Genomic DNA, 6662 nt, shown 5'->3' on the forward strand with positions numbered 1-6662 from the left:
AAAAAACAGTGACATACAAAATAAATGAGAAAATATGTAAAGGAACATACATGAAAAATTCTATATTTACAAAAAAATTAGAAAATATGAAGCTATTCCTGGCATCTATTTTTCCAAAGAACTGGTTCAGAAACATATGTAGAAAAATAATTTCAAATAATCAAGTTCAAAGCAAATATATTTTGAAAGCAAAAGGAAAAATACCCAAATCGTTTTTTTTAAAATATATTTTTATTGAGTTTCTTTTATTACATTGTAAAACATCATGGTATCAACAGCGTTCTTAGCATCTATACAAGTTTTTGGTTTAAATATCATAATACATTATATTACATTCGTCTAATATTAAATAATAGCTTTAACTATGATTACTATTCTTATATCTTTATATAATTTGCAAAATTTTGTTTTACTTTCTTATGGATTATTTCAGTTAGGCTTTTTATCTCACTTCTTAGTTCTGTTTGTTAACCAATTATACCAATTGTTCCAAATTAAAAAAGAACTCAGACTCGTCTTTTTCTTTCAGTTTGATTGTTAACATGTTCATCTCAGCACTTTCTGTTAAATTGTTATCCAACGAATGCCAGAATAAGTAATCATTTTGGAATTAAGTGATAAAGTAAATTAAGTAAAAAGAGTCCAGGTCTTCAGATGCAATTGCTTGCTGTCCTTCCTCTCTGTGAATGGGAAGACAGAGAAATCACTCTCAGGAAAGTTATGCAGGCTTGTTTGGGAAAGATTGGATTTCCACAAGCAAACTTTTCTTCCATTCCACAACTGTTACTAATCTTTTGAAGTTTTGCCCTGTCCTCTAAAATAAGAACAGTATTATCTTTTTCCATATTCTAATCATGACATTTACAAATTTAGGCATGCAGAAACCTTGGGTTATATTTTCCACTCAGAGCAGAACCAATGATATATCAGCACAGCATATTTTAGGCACAGATGTTAGGATAGAATAGGATAGGATAAGATGGGATGGGATAGGTAGAGCAGTGGTTCCCAAAGTGGGCGGTACCACCCCCGGGGGGAGATGGGATGTCTTAGGGGGGTGCTAAGAGACAAGGGGGTGGGCAGGGGGGTGCTAAGATGCGGCAGGGGGGGTGTTCAAGGCACTGGCCCTGCAGGTTCACTCATTGACTGTTGCACCACACCAGAGCCGGTGCCTCCAATGCGGAAACGGTGGCATGTTACGTGCCGCCATGGCTGCGTTCGATGTGCCGCCCCCCTGCCACCTCTTAGTGTCCCCAAAGGGGCTGGCAGAGAGGCACTAAGAGGCAGCAGGGGGGTGTTTGAGGCGCCAGCCGGCCCTGCAGTTTCACCCATTGAGGTGCCGGCTCCGGAGTGGTGCTACAGTCAATGGGTGAACCTGCAGGGCCGGGGCCTCGAACGCCCCCCTGCCAACTCTTAGCATCCCCAAGAGGGCCAGCAGAAGGGCTCTAAGAGGCAGCAGGGGGGCGGCGCATCGAACACGGCCATGGTGGCATGTAATGTGCCACTGCTTCCGCATTAGAGGTGCTGGCTCCGGAGCGGTGCTAGTCAATGGGTGAACCTGCAGGGCTGGCATCTCGAACATCCCCCCGCCACCTCTTAGCATCCCCAATGGGGCCAGCAGAAGGGCGCTAAGAGGCGGCAGGGGGGCAGCGCATCGAATGCGGCTGTGGCGGCATGTAATGTGCCACCGCTTCCGCATTGGAGGCGCCAGCTCCAGAGCAGTGCTAGTCAATGAGTGAAACTGCAGGGCTAGCTGGCGCCTCGAACACCCCCCTGCCACCTCTTAGCCCCCCTCTGCCAGCTCCCTTGGGGATGCTAAGAGGCGGCAGGGGGGTGTTCAAGGCGCCGACCCTGCAGTTTCACCCATTGACTGTAGTAATGCTCCAGAACCGGTGCCTCGAATGCGGCAGGACATTGGGAAAAGCCACTGCCACCACTTTCCCAAAGTGCCATGCTGTCACATTCTGTCTGTCTGTCTGTCCGTCCGTCCATCCATCCATCCATCCATCCATCCATCCATCCATCCATCCAAAAGGTCTGTCTGTTTGCCTTCCTGCCTTCCTGCCTACCTACCTGCCTGCCTGCCTGCCTGCCTGCCCGTCTGTCTCTCCATCCATCCATCCATCCATGTTTGAAGCGCCAGCCCTGCAGGCACTTCGGGAAAGTAGAGTAAAGCCAGTCTGAGAGGGAGGGTGGGAAGGAGGAAGGGAGAGAAAGAGAGAGAGAAAGAGAGAGACCTGATGCATCAGATTGAATGAGATCTAGTTTAGACTGAGGCCCTTTTCCACATTGAAACATCTTTGCCAGCACATTGAAACCTCTTTGGCTTCTATTAAAGGTTTTGTGGATGAAACATGGTCAAGACTACCAGGAAGCTTTCACATTTTGTTGAGGCTTTAAACAGGATCCATTGGACCAGATCTCCACCCTAAAAATTACTTTTCCCCAATGTATTACAGTGTTAATTCTGAAGAAGGCAAAACCAAAATGTATTGGTAAATTACAAGGAGAACACACACACACACGCACACGCACGCACACACACACACACACACACACACACACACACCCTTCTAACCCTGCTGGAGCAGGTGATTGGACTAGAATAGATATCTCATTATCTTTCTCCTCCCTCCCTCCCTCCTTCTTTCTTTTTCTTTCAGTCCCTTCCTTCTACGCCCCCTCTTTCTTTGTCCCTTTTTCTTTCTTTCCCCTTTCTCTTTATTTTCTCTCTCTCTTTCTCTCTTCCTTTTCTCTCTCTCTTTCCCTCTCTCAGACTCATCCCTTTGGATCAGGGATCGCCAAACTTTTGGACCTCAGGGACCACCAAACTCATAATTTTAAATCCCAGAGACCACTAATATGAATTTTGACTGACGGTGGCTTTCTGGCGTTGGTGGGAGAGAGAGAGCTGATCCAACCTCTTTCTCTCCCTCTCTCTCACACACACAGGTGTGGGGGGGAATTTAGACCCCTGATCTAAACTGTCAAAACTCCAAAAACTGATCAAGTAGCTCTGGGGAGGCCAGTCATAAATCAGAACACTTGCTAAACAACTGGTCATTAAGTGAGGACCACTTGTATTTGGTTTGCCAGTCACCTGGCCACGCTCACCATGTCACATGACCAGCAAGCCATGCCCACCCAGTCATGTGACCAGCAAACCACACCCTCAAATTAGGCCACACCCACAGAAATTTGAATCCCACCCCGGGTGGGGGGCACCGTGGATGAGTTTGTAGCACCAAGGGGGCAGTGGACTGAAAAAGTTTGGGAACCACTGAGGTAGAGTAAGGGTAGGGTAGGACAGGACAGGACAGGATAGGATAGGACAGGACAGGACAGGACAAGTCAGAATAGAATCATAGGGCTGGAAAGGAGTCTTGAAATCTTTTAATCCAATCAACTTGTCCAACTAGTTTTGCAGAAGTGCTTCTTAATGCAGCTGTTTACAATCCATTTATGCTGCTATTTTTAAAAAAGAACTGTTTTTCACCTCTTGGAGAGGTTACCCACTCTCACATAATGTGCAAGAATTCAAAAAAGCAAAAGCAAACCTTGGCTAGTAATCAACTCTGTACATTTCATGCAATTTGGAATTTGTTCTCCTTTTCAGACTGTTAAAGTAGAAGACTTCCCAGCATTTTTGTTGGACTCTGGGTGCCAAAGTTCATGAGAAATTTGCACTCATTTTGGCTTTTTTCCTGTATATGTTTTTTCAAAGCAAATAGCAACAGATATGAATATGAATTACGTCAATTGAGAAAACATGCCTAGGGCATGATTCCTTTTAGGGCACAAATAAAATTTGGGGTCCATTTGATGTTGTTGTTGGGCTTGAGATACACTATAAATTTGCAGCATTATATTGAAGCTTAAAATAGAGGAATGGCATGTTTCTAGTCTATGGTTTTTCTCCTGAGCATTGCCCTGAGTAGTTTACATTTTTAGAAGACTAATAAGTCATGGGAAATATCCTCCCACTTGTAACAACAGAATGACTCTATTAGGTTTCAGAGAAATGTCTTCCATTTCATGTCAATTTATAGCAGATTATAGCAATTTAATGTCAATTTATAGCTGATTATACATTTGAGCGTTCTTTTAGAGAACTATCTTCAAATTTTAGTAAGGAATTGCAGATTTCTGAATTCTTTGCTGTCACCTAGTGATCAGATGGAATTTTGCAGCCTGAATCTGAATCTATCTACTGATAGGATAGGGATAGGGATAGGGATAGGGATAGGAATATAATATAATACAGTACACTTTATTGGCCAAGGAATTACACACACAAGGACTTTGTCTCAGAATGTACATGTAATTATAGTGTAATGGCACTCATTTCCAGGTCAAAGGCAATACAAGAATTTCTTGGTTTTTATTTTGAATTGAATTGAATTAAATCCTTTTTGTCATTGTACAAAGTATACATACAACAAAATTCACATAACATAATAATTTCAGCCTACAACTGAATTTACAGTTTACTCTGGCAGCTTTTTCTTAGAGAAACTGCTTAAAAACAGCCTGCAGCACTGAAACTTGGAGAAAGGAATATGTTTTTACTTTATCCTTGCCCCACATCCAACATTTCCAAAATTTTTACACTGTTCACATCATTCCATAGGTATTCTGGAGTACAGAGTATAGATACTAATAGTGGATGCAAGTAAACTATTAAGTTATATGTCCTCTTAAAATAATTTTGGACTTCAGTACAAAATCACCCCTTTGTATTAGAGAGATGTTTTCTCATATAATTTTGTGTAAATTTGTATATTTTTGAAAGTTGGCAATGGTTCAATAGTGTCTTCATAAATCAACAAAGAAACAAACAAAATCAATATTGGCATTGATGGTGAGTGTATGTAGGTCCAGTGGTGCCCAACTTTTGCAGCTTCTCAGCTGGACTGGGGGAGAGAGGGGAACCAGCTCACTTCTCACACAGTGCAAGCGAGTTGAGCTGCGGGTGGAAGCATGTACTCCAGCCCGCCGCTCACCTAGCCCAATTCTGAATAGGCCACAGACCAGTAGTAGGCTGTGGCCCAGGTTTGGGGACCCTTGTCTTAGAGAAAGAACTTTACTACCACCTAACCATGCTTTATGCAACCCTCTAAGCAACAAAATATTAGTTCCAGTCCACAAAAACTTCATTATCAATGCATCACCACAAACATGTCTTAAATAAACCATATTATGCTATGATTTGCAATACATAAATCCAGATGCATGATTCTAAGGGGCTTATGTTTGGCACAAAACAATATACTCAGAGACACCAAATCATGTGTTCAACAGACAAACTATATATAGTGAACAAAATGTACCACATGATTCCCACAATTAGTTTACTCGAGGGCTGGGAGAATAGGGAAGTTTTCAAAGTTTTTTTTTAATGTTATCAGGATGGGAACTTGACCGTATACTATTCCATGCACACAGTCATATCCATATTTTACCAGTTACATCATCAAAACTTCAGCCGTGCTATTTTCAGCATTTTAATGTTTTTCTTGGGTGCTAATATTATAGTATATATTTTAATTCCACTCTTCAACATATTTTTATGGAGTGGTGGAAAATAAAATTGCCTGAGAAAGAGACAAGAAAGGCCAGCAGACAAATACAGAAGAGAAAAGACAAAGAGGGCAGGAAAAAAGTTCTCTGGGTTTAGAGAGTGAATGATTGCATAGTAATAAAGAGGTTAAGAAGACAGTTACCATATACGAGCAGTCAAGGATAAGCATACAGAGTCTAAAGATAAAGGAGATTTCCATTTATCAGCTCCATAAAATCTGTCTTGGATCCTTATCACAGAGAACCAGAAACAGTTCTAATAACTATAGTCTCTTTAAATTCATATGCCTCTATTTTGCAAATGTCCTCTTCCTGAATTTCGCAAGTTGTTATTTTGGTAGAGAAAAGTTTCCTTTTTCTTTTGGGTATATAAAAACCTTCCATACTTAAAGCAGAAGATCATTCAGTTCCAGTTATTAGGAAACATGTGAGAACGTGTTATATTCCTAATTGGCTTATTGGTTTCTCCTTCATGTCTTGCTTGTAGCATAAAAACGAAAGTGAATTCAATGGACACATGGCTGGATAATCAAGGCTCTTTGTGTTCTCATGGTCAGTTTTCTGAGGCTGGAGAGGCATTTGCTGATTTTATAAGCTTATTATATACTCATTTTCCCCAAAATAAGCACTGGGCTTATTTTTGTGGGTGTCTTATTTTTCCCCATATATGAGAGGCCCACTTCTGCTTGCTTGCAGTGTGGTAGGAAGTCATACAGTGTGCCAGTGCTGCCACGAAGAGGGGAGAGCAGAGCTGCTCCACATGTCCCACACAAGGTTACCTCAGGGTCCTAGCAGCCAGGCCATCCACATCCCAACACCTACCTCGCCTCATGGCTGTGGCACCAGCGCATTGCTTGGCCTCTTGCTCTGTTGAAGCTGCAAGCAAGTAGAAGAAGTGGGCTGGCAGCTATGTTGGCTCCTACTGCACATGGCTGTTGGTGCTGCAGGTGTCAGGACGTGGATGGCCTGTCTGAAGGGGCCCTGAGGTAAGCCAATGCAGGGTGCGTGGGGCAGTTCTACCCACCCACCCCACTTCACTGGCTGTGGCACTGCAAGCAACCAGATTCAATGCACCACCAGTC

This window comes from Pseudonaja textilis, chromosome 7 (assembly GCF_049901715.1).
Source record: "Pseudonaja textilis isolate UNSWEBS1 chromosome 7, rPseTex1.2, whole genome shotgun sequence".
NCBI lineage: Eukaryota > Metazoa > Chordata > Lepidosauria > Squamata > Elapidae > Pseudonaja > Pseudonaja textilis.